Raw genomic sequence first — 14890 nt, 5'->3', positions numbered from 1 at the left:
TTGAGATCTTTCAACAGCTGTCTGATAGAGAAAACCTTTATCTCGCCTCTCCCAGGTTCCCATCCAACACCGGTCTCAGGAGGTGGGGAAGAAGGGGAAAAAACCAGAATTCACTCCTGACCGAGAGTCTCACCTAATCCACCGCGTGTGGAAAATTACTGCCACCGCACGGAGCCCAGCCTGGCCCCCTTCCCACCCACGCCAGCCAGTGACTGCTCCTAAGGCTTTTGTGCCTGGCTTTTTTTCTCTCCTCTTCCTGCTGGGAGAATGGGAACTTCGGCGTTTGGACAAACCCTTGAGAAAACAACTTCACACGTGCTTGGGGCACTGAGTCGGTTTTTTATTTAATTTTGCCTCATCCTGAGACGGATTTGCCCGGAATGGCTGTGCAGGCTGTGAAAGCCCCCCCAGCCCCCCAGCACACTGCCCAGACCAGGGGCCACTCGTGCCAGTAGCTTTGCTGGGAGCCTGTTAAGCTGTGCCAGCACTGCAGGCTGTGGCACCAAGCTTTGCCCCTCCAGGCACGAATCCAGCCTGGCAATGCCACCAAGTCCCACTCAGCCCTGGCCACCTCACAGCCACACTTCCACCCCAGAGATGATGTGAAGAAGCTCTCCAGGCTTGTGTTGAGCTTCAGGACAGGTGAACTCCCTCCTCTGCTCAGTACAGGCACAATAAGGTGAGGAGCCACCTCTGCCACCCCAAGATATCTGCACAGGGACCTCTAGAAATGAAGGTTGCCCACCCTGGGTTGCTCCTGCACAGGCAGAGAGACCAAGGCACTGCCAAGCTTCCCCTGAGATCTGCAACATGTCCTTCAGCATCCCATCATACCCTGGGATCCACTGAAAGGGTTGCCAGGCACTGGAACCAGCTGCCCTGGGAAATGGTGGAGTCACCATCCCTGGAAGTGTTAAAAATGCAGAGATGCAGCACCTGGGGACACAGTTTGGTGGTGGCCTTGACAGTGCTGGGTGAATGGTTGGACTGGATGATCCTAGAGGGCTCTTCCAACCTCAATGAATCCATGAGTTCACTGCTTGGACCCTTGCTGGCCCCAAGGAATGAAGGCACCAGGCTGTGCTTGTGCTCTCCGGAGGGGCTGTGCCATCAGCATCTCCTCTTGTCCCCAGCACGTGCACGGTCCTGTGGCACACTCACTGGCCGTTTGCAAACTCTCAGTCCTGGAACTGGGATTAAAGACACACAAGTGCAGAGTTTCTTCCCATCTGGATGCTCTGGACAGAGCTTTGCCTGAAGGAGGAGGTGCACAAAGCTTCCCACACTGCTGACTGGGAAGAAAGGATTGTTCTCCCTAGAACACAGTTGGGGAAGTTGAGTCACAGGGCAGTAAACCTCAGAGCTCAGAGAAAGATTGTTTGGCTAATTTTGTCTTGCCTGTGAATACCAGGCAGAAGGAAACAGAAATGCAAATTGTTTCCTATGGCAAATAAACCCCCAAGAACCACACATTTCACCTCCTGTGTTCTCTTCTCACATCGTCCAATGGTCAGTTCAGACCAAGGCATTGCAACCCCTGTGCCACGTGTGACCCCAAACTCCTCCTCATCACTCTGGGATTGGTTGGATAAATCACAGGGAATTTGCTTTCTTCATTCCTCAAATTATTTTGGAGCTATAAAGGACTTCCAGCCCAGCTTCCAAGCTCAATCTGTGTGATCTTGCCCAGGGCCACTGAGATCTGAGCCCTGGGGACACTCAGTGATTGATCGGAGGCCTGGACACACTCTGTGATCACATCCGTCTGGCAGAGCTGATGGCGCTCACCCCACCTGAGAGCTGGGGGGGAGGGAGATGGAGACACAAGGGTGCAAACCCATTCCTCAGTCAGCAAAGGCCATACCTGCCCGTGCACACCCTGAGCGCACAAATAAAACTGCAGCACCCCCACAGCGGGGCTGGTGCTAAGCATTTATAGCCCGATGGCACCTGAAGTCCCTCCCCAGGCCCAGGAGAGGGGAGGCAGCTGCAGCCTGGCTGCCTGGGTGGAGAGAAGGGAGAAAAACCCGGCTGCTTTGCGCAAATAAAGCAGTGGGAGGCTGGGTTCACGCTCGGGTGGGTCAGCGTGGTGCTCCCCAGCAGCGTGCTTTGGAAAAACCAACCCCCTCCACAGTGTCCCTGCCACCACCACTGGCAGCCCCAGGAGGGACATGGCACAGGACCAGCCCACACACAGCCAGGGGTCAGTTGCCATCACTGGCAGGATGCTCAGAGGTCCGTGGACTAGCTGGAATAATCCTTTGCTAAGATGGAATGCTGGATAGCATTTTCTGAAGTGTCTTCAGGATTTAAGGGCCCAGCTCTGTGAAGGAATGGAAATAGCAGGAAGGAGGTACCTAAATAAGAGCAAGGCACTTGAAAGCCACTCTGGATCAGGCTTTTAATTTACCATTTAACCATACAGTAAGAAAGCCTCTTGAAAGATAAGGGCTGTGTTGTAAAGAGGCAGGAGGCATCTGTCTAACCTGGTCCCCCTTTTCCATCGGGGCCAGTGCCAGGTGCCTGGGGAAGCGATTACAAATGTGGTTGGCACGTGAAACGTTTGCTTGCTCCCCTGATCTCCAGACATCCATGGAGCAGGGTTTTCTGAGCTGGAGAGGTGCTGCCTTTCTCCTTAAGAGCTCTCCATGGGCTTTTTCCTTGTGTCTTTGAACTCTCACACCTCCCATGCGAAGTGGGAGCACCCGCTCCCCCTGCAGCGTGGAGCTCTCCTTAAGGGTGCTCCATGGAACAGACATCTCCTCGGGTTTCCTTTGAACCTGGCCCCTACTAACTGTGCTTCACCTAGATCCTGGTTGATATATGAGAAAAGGAGCGAACAACCATCCGTCTTCCCCCTGCTGCTCAGAGGTCTCTGCCTCCAGGAGCCAGATCTTCCACCACCAGCAAGGATGGTCCCGATGGCATGGGAACAAAATGACTTCACTGTCCTTGTTGTGGATGGCTTTGGACAGTTTTCTTTTCCATCCCTGACCAAAACAAAGAAACACAGGAAGAAAGTCCAGTTCTGCCCCATTTTTTGGCTCACAGCAGTTCACAAGTGACCTTGGAGCTCCCCACTGTGCTGAGAGCGGCTCCAAACCTCAGCGCTGCTCCCAGAGGTGGGGAAACGGAGCCACAGGGCAATTACTTAGACTTCTTCTGGTCACCTGGTAACTCCACACAAGACAGTTAAAAAAGGCTCCCAAAACCCAGTCTGGCCAACACCACTGGAGCAATTAAATTCTGCTTTTCCTTGGGTGGATTTATCCTCACCAGCACTGCTTACTCTCGTTACAAGCTTTTAGCATCCAAAACAGCAAGAACAGGTAAACTGAGGCACCAGAGGGACTCCTGCAGCCTAAACAAAACCCCACAGAAAGGTGGTAACACAGGAGTAGATACCCCCCACACCTGAACCCCTTGCCCCCTGACCTGGCAGGTTACCTGGGGACACGGGATGGCAGTGGCTGGGCAGAGGGGACAGCGGTTGGCAGTGGCTCACAGAGGGGCTGTTCGGTAACCCAGGAGCCCGGCAGCCAAGGCAGGGATGCAGAGGCAGGGAATCAGAGGCAGGGGCATCACCAGCACGGGCTCCCCAGCCCCAGCCAGGCAGCTGATTAAAATGCAGTCCGGCCACCCCGGGCCTGTCCCCACCGTCTCCCGGCTTTAAATAATAGCTTAATTATCTCATTTACATTTGGCTCCTTTCAGGGAGGCACTGCAGTTGATTAACATTTTCCCTCCCGGTGTCTTGCTCTGTGTCCCTGCTTCATCCCGTCCTTCCCAGGCTGCCGGTCCCACTCCCCCAGGCACGGCTCCCTGCTCCCACCGGGGTCGCCCAGCGCCGCTGCCTCCAGCCCCACTCCTCCCGCAGAGTCAGGGCTCTCCAGGGCTCTGGAAATGCCAGGACTCAGCTTGCAGATGGCCACAACAGATGCAGATGCTGGAGGATGGGAATCAGTGTCCTGGCTGGGCAGTCGTGGGATGAAGGCTCTCCTCATCTTCTCTCGGTGTCCTGCCATTGCTTTGCTGACGGCGCTGCCCCTGATCTCTCCCCACGTTCCTGCTTCCACCCCTCACTGGGCAGCTTTTAACTTTCTTTTTTATCTTCTCTTTTTAAATCTCCTTTGAACGCTCCAGCCAAACACTGAATTCCTTTGAAGAAGAAGAAAATGTCTCTGTGGGTTGCCCTTTCTCACCGGCTGGAGTTGTGAGAGATCCCAGTGCCCAGCCTGAGAGCCCTGTGGCTCCCCCAGCCCCAGGCACATCCCCAGGGGTGTTCCTGGAGGAGACCAGGGCTAGAGGCATCACCAGCCCTCGCCTCCCAGACCCTCCAAGCCCTGTCAGGTTGCCCAGAAAAGCCAGTTTGTGCTCCTTCATCACATGGGGTCTCTGGGACAAATTATTGTCCCCTGCTTCACTGAAGGGGAGATTTTGCAACAAAATTTATGTGTAATTATCTTCCCAGGCCCCAAGGCCATGAGGCAGAGGAGGAGCCAGGAGGATGTGTGTGGACTCCCTGCTCTCCCCACCAGTCACACCATACCCCGAACTGGGACAGGACCCCACAGACAGGGGCAGGGAGGTGATGCCACCAGAGCCCCATCCCACTGATGCTGGGGGATATGGATGTCCTCAAGGCTCTTCATTAAACCTGCTCATTGCTGCATGAGCCCGTGGCCCAGCAGCCCCTTTCCCCCCTCCTCTCATCCCCCTTCCCTGGCTCCCTGCATCCCTCCCCAGGCTTGGCACAGCCAGCCGAGCCGCAGCACAGCACTGCGGACCCCGCTGCTGAATCCCAGCCTCCTGCGTGACTGCCAGGCATTTCCAGATAGTCCTATTGATCCTGTGGAGCCTCCAAACCCCCCATCCCTGCTGCTAATTTAGCCGGGACAGCCGCGCCGTCCCTCCTCCCTTTGATCCGCTCCCTCCAGCTCCCTTCAAACAGCCCCCCACTGCCAGGAGAGTTTGTGCTCGGTGCAGAGGTGCTCTTTTTGGAACGTATATTTTTAATGGGTATTTCAGACGTGACGCAGGCACGAGGGAGTAATTCTCCCGTGCCCTGGTATTTACATATTTTCCAGCACAGGCAGGGGAAGGTTTCACGGAGGGAGCCCGGCAAACGGGAAGGAAAGGAGCTTTGTGCTTTGTATCGCCAGGGCCCAATTACAGCCTGAAAGGCGAGGAGCCCATCCGGGTATTGCCCTCTCCAGCCAGTCCAGGCTGTAATTACAGTCCTCGCCAGGCTCAGCAGGGTCTGGGAAAAAAATAGATCTCGAGAGCTCCACAAATGATCACTAGCTCTCTCTTCGGGGCACAGGGATTTTAGGGCACCATCTGCTCGCTCTTCTCTGCCAACACAGATCCTAAAAACTACTGGGTTTCACCTGGTTCCTGAGAGAGAAGGAGAGCAAGGGAGAGCCCCAAGGCTCCCCACTGTGCTGGAAGTGAGGGATGGGAGACTGGGACTGGGGAGGTGATGCTGCAGGGATGTGACTGGTGGTACTGCCAGGGGGCTTAGGGCGGGATGTAAGAGGAGATCCCACAGAGAAAAGGGGGTGGGAGGTGTGCAGGGAAGCTGGGATGAGGTTTCCCACTCCCACTGGGACTGACCTGCCTGCAGATGGACATGACTCCCAGCCCGGGGCATCGCTCTGCTGGTGCAAGCCCAGGTGCTGGCGGGAGCCCTGGGAGGGCACCTGTGTTACCAGAGGGACAGCACCCAGCCAGCACCCCCTGGGCAGGTCACACCACAATTTGGGTCACTTCTGAAGCCCACACAAGCCATTCAGGCCACCAAATAGTACCCCCAAGCTGCTCGCAGGCTTGGCTGCCCTCAAGGTGGTTCCCACCGTGGAGACAGGGGGTGTGGCAGCAGAGGGTGGTGGCATTGCTGCCTGAGGACCTGTGCTGGGAAGCTGGGAGGGCAGAGTGCTGGCTCACCAGGGAATCAGTCTCTGTGACTGGGGGGACTGGGACGTGCCATTGACCACAGTAAAATCTGATGGCGACAGCATTTTCCACTGTTCCAGGGCAGTTTCTGGGCAATGATTGGGAAAACTAAGCTGCAGAAAGAGTAGGAAAAGGCAAAAAGAGCTATATGGAAAAATAGATGGAAATGTATGAGAATCATGGTGTGGTTCATGGGGCTGCCCTGTGCAGGGCCGGGAGATGGACTCAATAGTCCTTATGGGTCCCTTCCAGTTCAGGATATTCCATGATTCTGTGATACTATGTATTGTGCTAAGACCAGCAAGCTCTGGGTTTGAGCCAAACCAGCAAATACTGAAGTGGTGCAAGTGAGTGAGCCAGGTTTGACCTTCAGGCTCTGCTAGGACTAAAGTAACGTGCAAGGGGAGGGTCCGTCCCACTAAACTTAACTCCCAGAGAACCACCACGCTGCTCTCAACACATAAACTGTGTTTTCTTTGAATCTCTTTCAGTCTCAAAGTCCTGCCTGGCAATTATACACATTTTCAGGTCTGAATTTGTTGGCCTGTCTCTAGACATATGCTGTATGATATGATATGGAGCATTTGGGCATAGATTTCCGTGCAGCAGCGCCGTCTGCTTCCGAGCGCTCCCGCTGTGGCTCTCTCTGCTCCTTCAGCTCTCTGAAACCTACAGATTAATATTTTGATGTACAGGATGCTGGTTCTGCATCTCAGCATGGGCAGGGAAGGGGTAAACCCGAATCCAGCAGAGCAGAGAGGGCACCTGGGACAGTTTGGGACAGGGTGAGCAGTTCTGTCACCACAGCAGGGTGCAGGTCACCCACCTCTCCCATGCTTTTCCCCATAATGTTCACCATAAACATCCCAACATCAGTGAGGGGGACCATGACTGTTCCTGCAGTCAGGGAATGGGATGTGGCAAGCCCTATGGGGTGCATTAAATCCAGCCTCATGCCTTGCTTTCCAGAGTTGTCCACACAATGAACCACCCAGGACAGTGGCACATGTTTCCTGCTGCCCTCCCCAGCCTTGTCCAGGATTTTTGGGCATGAGTATCATTCAGAGAAATAGTGGGGCTGATCAGAAGCTGATTCTGGTTCCCATCAGTAGGTCCCAGAGTTAAAATCCAGCTGTTATTGTGGCAAAGACAGTCCAAGGAAAAGCAGAAACTGCAGACAAGGTTGTGCACCCAGACGTGACGGGGTGATGACTGCAGCTCCCAGCACCCTCCGGATGTGAGGGCCGGCTCTGCCGCTCTCCTGCCTTTCCCTCAGCACAGGACCTGGCTCTCTGCAGGATCCCCCCCATGAGGACAGGATGCAGCAAGGGTCGAGGGCAGATTTCCCTCTTTGGGGAGCACACTGAGGGTCTGACCAGGGTGAGTACCCTCAGGCACACCCCAAAAGGCTGGGTGGGCAGAATCTTGTCAAATCAACCTACAGTTCCTCCTGGAAATGGCTCCTGAGGTTCCCACTTGGCAGCCAGGCACTGAGTGTGGCTCTGGGTCATGAGCAGGGCCACAGCACGTCCTGGCTAGAGCCCCGCATTTCCCACTGGCCAGCAGACCACCCTGTCCCACATGCTGTGCCCAGCCCTGGGAGCTTCCTGGGCTTGGGGGGCATCTGGCTGAGTGAGGAAGAGCCATTCCAGAACTACAGGCACAGAGATCCCCTCCAGCATGGGGCCCAGTCCCTGCAGCAGGGAGGTTCTGCGGGCCAGTTTGGAGGCCAGATTGGAGATGTCCCTGCACCTTGTTTCCTCTTTGGAGAGCTCTTCTTGCCACCACGATAAGAGGAAGGACACCTGGGGCTGCTCCCAGCAGCTGCCAGTGAGGCAGAGGTGGCCAAGCCTGACCCCCACCATGTTTCAGCACAAGTGTGGCACCCAGCAAGGTGTCAGTCCCCAGTGAGTCCATCCCAGCTCCCAGCTTTGCCTCCCAGTGCAGGAGGGAGACCCTGGCTGAGCCTGGTGTCCAGCCCGAGGTCTGCCAGCTGCCTTCCCAGCAGTGTGTAGGGTGAGGGGCCGAGGTTACCTGGCTCCTTGCTGTGCTCTGCTCCTCCTGGTTTGGCCCTGATGGAGCCACAAGTGGTGGTGATGGTTTGTGCATCCCTTCTGACGAGGTCTTGCAGCCCAGGAGACCCTACAGTCCTCAGGCTGGAGGGAACCAGGCCGTGAGACCAGAGCCTTGCCTGTGACCCTCTCAGGAGTGCCAGCACTGTTGTTTAAGGGCTAAAGGAGGTCCTGAGCCACACAGTGGGAAATGTCACAAGTCTCCACATCAGGCTCCGAGTCCCATCTACCAGGGAGCTCCAGCTGAGTGAGTCCTGGACCAGGTGTCTGCACCACTGAAACCCCTTCCCAGCCCCAAATTCCACGAGTGGCACGCTGTCTGCTGCCTCACCCCACCAGCCTGTGCTCGGGGCCACAGGAGGATGAAGTCCCCCCTGGAGCCCACCGTGCTGCCGAGCCCTGGCCCCCACCTCCCTGCACACCACTGCCCCTAAAAAGCCAAAGCCACATGCCTTGCTCCCAGCTGCTGGAGAACAGCCAGGAACCACTTCCAGACTGCGTCACCATATTCACGGCCTCTCTTGGGCTATATTTAGTTTTGTGACTGCAGGTTTTTCTGGACGTCGAGTTGCTAAAGAACTGGCACTCCCCACTCAAAGCAGCGCGCATCCCGAAGGAGAGCTGAGCTGGGAGGGGGGAGCTGAGCAGGAAGGGGGGATCTGAGCTGGGAGGGGGGAGCTGCACAAGCTGAAGGAACCCTGAGCATCCCCCAGGTGAGGTTTGCCTTGCTGACAGGAACAACCAGCACTCGGCAATTTCAGCCCTCTCCGTCTCCTCTGCAGGGAGGTGCATGTGGAGCTGGGGAGCTTGTGCAGAGCCAATTTCGTTTTGCCACAGCCAGCAGATCTGGAGAGGATGTGAACCTCAGCGCCAAAAGCTGCCTTGCAAAGAGGTCACAGAAAACACGGAGGGAGGAACCGTGGCAGTGCTGCACATCAGCACAGCCTTCCCAGCCACTGTGGTCCGCAGGTTTTTATGAGTCTGAGCTCAGAGACACTGACTCAACCACTGCAGCCTCCCTCTGGTCCCCCGAGGCCCCGAGTGCCCCAGACTGGCCTGCAGCACAGCAGGGGATGGCAGGAGTGCATCTCTGGGCATCCCGCTGGGTCCCTTTGGCTCAGGCACAGCTGGGCGGCTGCCAGACCTTGTGATTCTCCTTCTGCTTCACTCTGGTACCTGGGACGGTCCTGGGATGGGACACGTGCCCAGGAGATGCCATGGATGGGGTATGGCCTCTATCAAGTCCGATGTCCTAGTGCAGAAGAGGGGGAGCTCTGAGCAACCCGCTCTAGTGGAGGGAGGATGGCCCTGCCTGTGGCAAGGGGTTGGAATGAGAAGAGCTTTAGGGTCCCTTCCAACCCAAACCACTCTCAGATTTTATTCTATGGTTCTATGAAGCCAGTGCATGGTGATCCATGGCCTTAGATATGGTTCAGCCACATACTTCCAGCCTTCAGGACCCCAAAAACTGCTCTGGAGTTCATTGTGTGAGGAGGTGGAGCAGTCCTGGAATGTCATCCTTCCTACGAGCCCATCCACGTTGACCTCAGCATAGAGTGGCAGACTTTTCCAGCTCAGAGGGGACCTGAGGAGGTCTCTAGTTCAACCTTCTGCTCAAAGCAAGGTCAACTGCAAGACCTCATTGCCCAGAGGGGCTTGAAAACCTCACAGGATGGAGACAGTCCAGCTTTCCTGGGCAAGCTGATGATGCTTGGCTGCCTTCATGGAAAAAAGTGTGTCTTTATCACCAGTCTGAGCTTCTCTTACCTTACACCTGTTGTCTCTCTTCCTCTCACCATGAACTGCTCTGAAGAGTCTGGCTGTCTTCTCAAACATCTCTTCATAGGTACTGCACGGCTGCTTTAGATCCCTCTGAATCCTTCCCTTCTCAAGGATAAATCTCCCACTGCTGTTCTCATCATCCTGGAAAGGGGAGGAACTACCTTCAGAAAGAAAAGAAAAAAAATACAAAAGAAAAAAAACAAAAACAAAAGGAAAAACCAAAGGGAAAAAAAAATAAGATTAAAAAAAAGAAGGAGAACTACTCCAAACTCTTGTGACCCTCTTTACTCCAACCCCACTAAAAGTGAAGGCCAATGAGAAGATCCCATCACATCATACTCTGGGCTGCTCTAAGAATCAGGAACAATAAATCAACTGACTTCAGTCCAAGATGTTCCCAAGTCTTTGCTGACACCAGATAACACAGGGCTGTGAATATTCCCAGCCTGGAACACCTCTGAAGGAAAAGAAGCTACTGTCGGCAAAGCAGGGAAGCAGAGATACTTAATAGGTAAAACAAGGGGAAAGGAGGCTCCAGAGGTCTCAGGTAAATCCGTTAATCCCACCATGACTTCATTTTCCCTGCTTTTCCTGAGGAACCAGTGGCTGAATGCACAAAGTATCTGCACAGAGAAGCAATTGCTGCCTGATCCTCTTGTCCTGGCTGAGTCTTCTGCCCTGTGCTGATTTCACAGTCCCTCAGCGTGAGCCAAACCCAAAAATCAGTGCTCACAATCACCCAGGTGAGCTCTCCAGAAGGCGAGCTATATCTTTTTCCAGGTTGATGACAAGATTAAGAGGCGCTGGAGGCACAGGAGTTAGCTCCATCCATCAGAAGCAGATCTGGCTATCACCAGCATCAACCATCATCAAACATCTTCCCCCTGCCTCCAACAGTGTCCCTACAATATCTCCTCAACCAGCACTGAGCGAGGCCGGCCCTGGTCACGGAGCCAGCAGCTCCAGACGTGGCAGCTGTGGACAGGTAGGCTGGAGACTGGAAGCGAGCAGGGACGTAGAAGGTGTGATGGAAACAGGTGGCTGAGAGCAGTGGGGAGGGCAGGGGGTGTGAGGAGGAACAGGACATAACCAGAGGTGACCAGGCAGGAGTGACCATGAGTTTTGGGTCTGCTGGAGAGGACCAACTCCCATGACAGGAGGCCATTGGGAGCTGGCATGAAGGTGAGAGCAATCCAGGAAGCCTTTGGAAGCCCCCAGCAAGACTTAAAGAGGGTCAGGAGATTGTAGGTTTCATCTCGAGCTACTCATTAGCCACAAGGACTCTGGCCTTTCAACCAGACTAATTACTGATTGCTCAAAGGATAACACTTCCCACAGCTGCTAAACTTGCTGACACTGGGCCCTGGATGTCTTCTATTCTGGGAAGGGGGAGTGGAGTCTCCTAGTGTGAACTTGTGGAGCTGGGCAAAGCCACACTGGAGCAGAGATAAAGTCAAGGACAGCTGCAGCTGCTTGGCAATTGTTCAAAATGAGCCACGAGTCACTGACTTGGCTATTCTGGGACGAGCTGAAGAGCCAGAGCTGGGGAGAACGAATTCATAGCCTGCTCACACAGAAATGGACTGCAGCAAGCCTGGACCTGAGCAAAGCCCAGGCACGTTCATCAGGGACCTGATGGGAGAGTGCAAAGCTCCGTCCCTGGTCACCAGCGAGGAGCCACGGCTGCAGCTCTGCCTTGGGATTGATCCACCAGACCTCACAGGTCCCCAGCAGGGGAGAGCCACACAGGCTCCCCGAAAGTCACAGAGAGAAATTGCTGCCTCGAGGGCTTTTTGACCCTTCAAGTTGCCTGAAATTGGGTCAAAGCCTTTGCCCAGGGCAGCCATGCCAGCATACAACTGCTGCTGAATCTTCTAGAGAACCTAGCAGAGATTTCCCAAGTTGGAGTTTATTGGGGATGGGCTGGATGGAGCCCGTCATATCCCCCGAATCTGCAACCAGTGACCAGAGTAATCCTCTCAAATCTTTGCCTAAGGCTGGAACCTGGATTGTTTATGTGCTGTATTTCCCAGCTTTTGGGTGGGACCACTGGGGTGGGAGGCTCTGATGTGCCCCAGCAAAGGTCTGTTCCCTGCCTCCAGCAATCCCAGTGTCACTGGGACTGACCTGACCCCTCCACACACCCCAGTGCAGGTCACCTCCAGAGCTGCAAGACTCAGATAGACAATTACGCTCGTTGGGAGCTCACCCAAAGGACACCAGGCCTTTTGAGGTCAGTCACTGCATATGCTGGAAAGCAGATATGATCTCATTAGGCAAATATTTATGATCAATATTGTCCACTCTCTGGCAATGAACAGCATCACTTGGAGCAAGAAGCTCTCCAGGGATGGATGTGGGTTAACAGAAGAGCCTGGGCCGAGTGTGAACCTCTGCTCACCTGGCTTGAAAACACCTACATTTATCCTAAATATTTTTTTCACGATTCGCCAGGAGATTAATTAGCTGCTTGGAAACCCCAGACATTAATTATTGATTATGCAAAAGATTTTGTTCATCACAGTTGCTGAGCTTGTCAGTGCTGTGGGACAGGATGGCTGAGGACATCAGGATGGAGAGGAAGTCTGGGTGGGCCCTGGAGAATGAGTGGATTTGCCACCCGTTTCCCATGGTGGGGCCTCTCCGCGAGGTAGAACAGCTCCAAAACAGGAGTCAAGCGCGGCAGCGAGATCCCAACTCAAACCCAGCTGCCCTGAGGGGCAGGGAACTGAGGCAGAGGACAGCGCGACCCGTTCAGGAAGCAGACCCAGGACCCCCTGCGCCCTGGGGCGCTTGAGCTGACGCTTGGAGCTGCTGAGGGGAGATATCCACCATCGCCTCCCCCTCGCACGGACACGCCGGCTCCACCGACACAGCCCGGCTGCCAGCAGGCCTCTCCTCTCCCCGGTTCCCCGGGCAGAAGGAGCCGCAGCCGCGGCGCGACGCGGCGAGCGCGGGTGGCAGTGATAAACCTCCTGCAACGCCCGGCAATTAATCTTGCGGAGCGGTGAGTCAGAGTCACCCGGAGCTTCCTCCCCTCACCCAGAGCCAGCCACCGCCGTCTCCAGAAGCTCTCGGCTCCAGGGACCTGCAGATGCCACCTGGTTGGGAAGAGGGAATTTTTTTCGTGCTGTGCCATCACTGAGAGGTGCCGGATGCCCCTCCGGACCTCTCCGCTGCGCCCAAGGCAAACAAGACCCACTGATACCCACATGTGCCCGCCTGTCTCTGCAGAGGAGTGGGGTGCTTTATTCCCAGCTTCTCTGGCCATCAGGAAGGCGAGAGGGAGATGCCGTCCTCATGATAAAGCCCATATAAAAAAGGTGTCAAAAGCCAGAGGGGTGGAGGAGGAGGGAAGGACTGAAACAAAGCCCCCGGGAGGGATGGGTGTATTTCACTCCCACCGAGAAAATGCCCCCGCACATTTTCTCCCTGTCCCCACCCCCAAAATCAGCGGTGCTCCCCAAACTTTCCCAAGCTTTCCCGGGGAAAAGCCTCTTCCCGCCTTGCCCTAGGCATGAATGCAGTTTGCAGTTTTAACAGCAGATGTCTCTCCTATTATGATTTATAAAAATGCTTAAAATAAATAATGCAAACATATTTACAGGAATGAATTCCTGCTCCTGAGCGCGTTTGTCACTCGGAGGCTCCCGAGCAGGAGCGCCTCGCCGCCTGAGTGCCTCCCGCACAGCCTCCCCGCTGCCCCCCCCGCCGCCCCCTCCCGCCGGCGCTGCGGCGGCTGCCAGGAGCCCAGGGCAGGGTGGCCAAATCCCAAATCTCCCCCCCACCCCCCCCCCCCCCCCCACCCGCCCCTCCCCAAACCCCGGGTCTGGGCCCACACCAGCGTTTCAATACAAATGTGGTATAATCAACGTGTTAAATATTTAAAATGGTCGTGCAGGAGAGCTGCCCGGCGGTGCCTGATTTCACACATCCTGACAATTTCACGGACCTCTGGGCTTACGTTTCTTGGCAAATAATGAAAGGCGGTGGGAGCCCCCTTCCTCGAAGGGCACGTTGGGGAGGTTTGCCCTGGCCGCAACTCCTTCAAACGCGATGCGACTTGTGCAGCGCCTCTCCCACCTCCGCGCCCAGCCATGTCCAATGCTTTTAAGCGTGACCTTCGCGCGGGGCGGATGCAGCCGTCACGCCGCCGAGGTGACTCAAAGGCAGAGCGGGGGGCCGGGGAGGGGGGGATCGGCCGGGGGCAGCTGCCGGCAGAGCCGGCGCTTCCAATGGAGCAACTTTTCCATGGCCGTCCCCGCAGCCGCGCTCTTTCCGGCGTGGTGCACACAAAGAGCCGGCGTACCTGCGGTGATGCGAGTGGCCCAATTACCGCTCCGCACCCAGCCTGGCCGTTTCCATAGCTTCACAGCACAGCGCTTCCCTCTCCCGAGGCCATCGGAGCAGGACCCGGCATCTTATCAGCGATCATCCTGCCACGAAGCGCTCCTCCGGGCCCTACCTGCCGACGGCCAGTCTCGCCGGCAACGCAGGATAATATCTTTTCCCACCAGAGCCGTGCGATGATTTCTTCCCGCTGCTATTTTGTCTTGCTTCCAAAGCCTCTTGCGTAACCGGTGCTGAGGAAGCAGAGCACAAAGCAGGGCAGCTACAGGAGCTCCCCCGAGCAGGGGATGGGGTGAGAGGCTGTCCCAACCCAGAGGACACCCCAAGAGGCTCTGGTGCTTCAGTCCTGCCTAAGGAAGGGTGAGAGGAGGCATCTAAAAGGACTAATGTGTCTCTCCCTGGCCAACCCCACTGTGAAGCTGAGCCGGGAGGACAGGGAGGTGGAGGGCAGGATTTTCTCCCCAGTGAGCCAGATCCTGCCTGGATGAGAGCTCCATGGGAGCCCAGAACCACACCCTCTCAAAACAGGCACAGATTTTGGGCTGGAAAACCTGCTCCAGGAGGAGTGGGGGTGTTTGTGGTCTCCTGAGGGGGTGACTTGCTCCAATTCCTTGCCTTCTTGCAGGTTGCCTCAGCAAAGAGCAGAAGCACAGGGCATGCAGAGGCACAGGGTGTCTCTGCTGTGACCTTTGTCATGGTGGAGAGACACATTCCAGATAGCACAAGCAGGA

The 14890-nt window shown here is 55.7% G+C and overlaps 1 long non-coding RNA gene across 2 annotated transcripts; it reads right to left on the bottom strand.

Moving 5' to 3' along the window:
- Positions 1-330: 330 nt before the first annotated feature.
- LOC125333920 lies at positions 331-14551 on the bottom strand. 2 transcript variants are annotated; one of them, XR_007207006.1, is made up of 3 exons: positions 14119-14551; positions 9795-9970; positions 331-4158 (listed from the first exon to the last, which is right to left on the bottom strand). It is a non-coding gene; the product is annotated as an uncharacterized LOC125333920 (long non-coding RNA). The 2 variants fall into 2 exon arrangements; XR_007207007.1 differs by having other exon boundaries at positions 331-2990; positions 14119-14536.
- Between the last annotated feature and the right edge of the window lie 339 nt (positions 14552-14890).

The sequence above is a fragment of the Corvus hawaiiensis genome, chromosome 15 (assembly GCF_020740725.1).
Source record: "Corvus hawaiiensis isolate bCorHaw1 chromosome 15, bCorHaw1.pri.cur, whole genome shotgun sequence".
In the NCBI taxonomy this organism is placed as follows: domain Eukaryota; kingdom Metazoa; phylum Chordata; class Aves; order Passeriformes; family Corvidae; genus Corvus; species Corvus hawaiiensis.
This window is presented reverse-complemented; position numbering and strand designations above follow the sequence as displayed.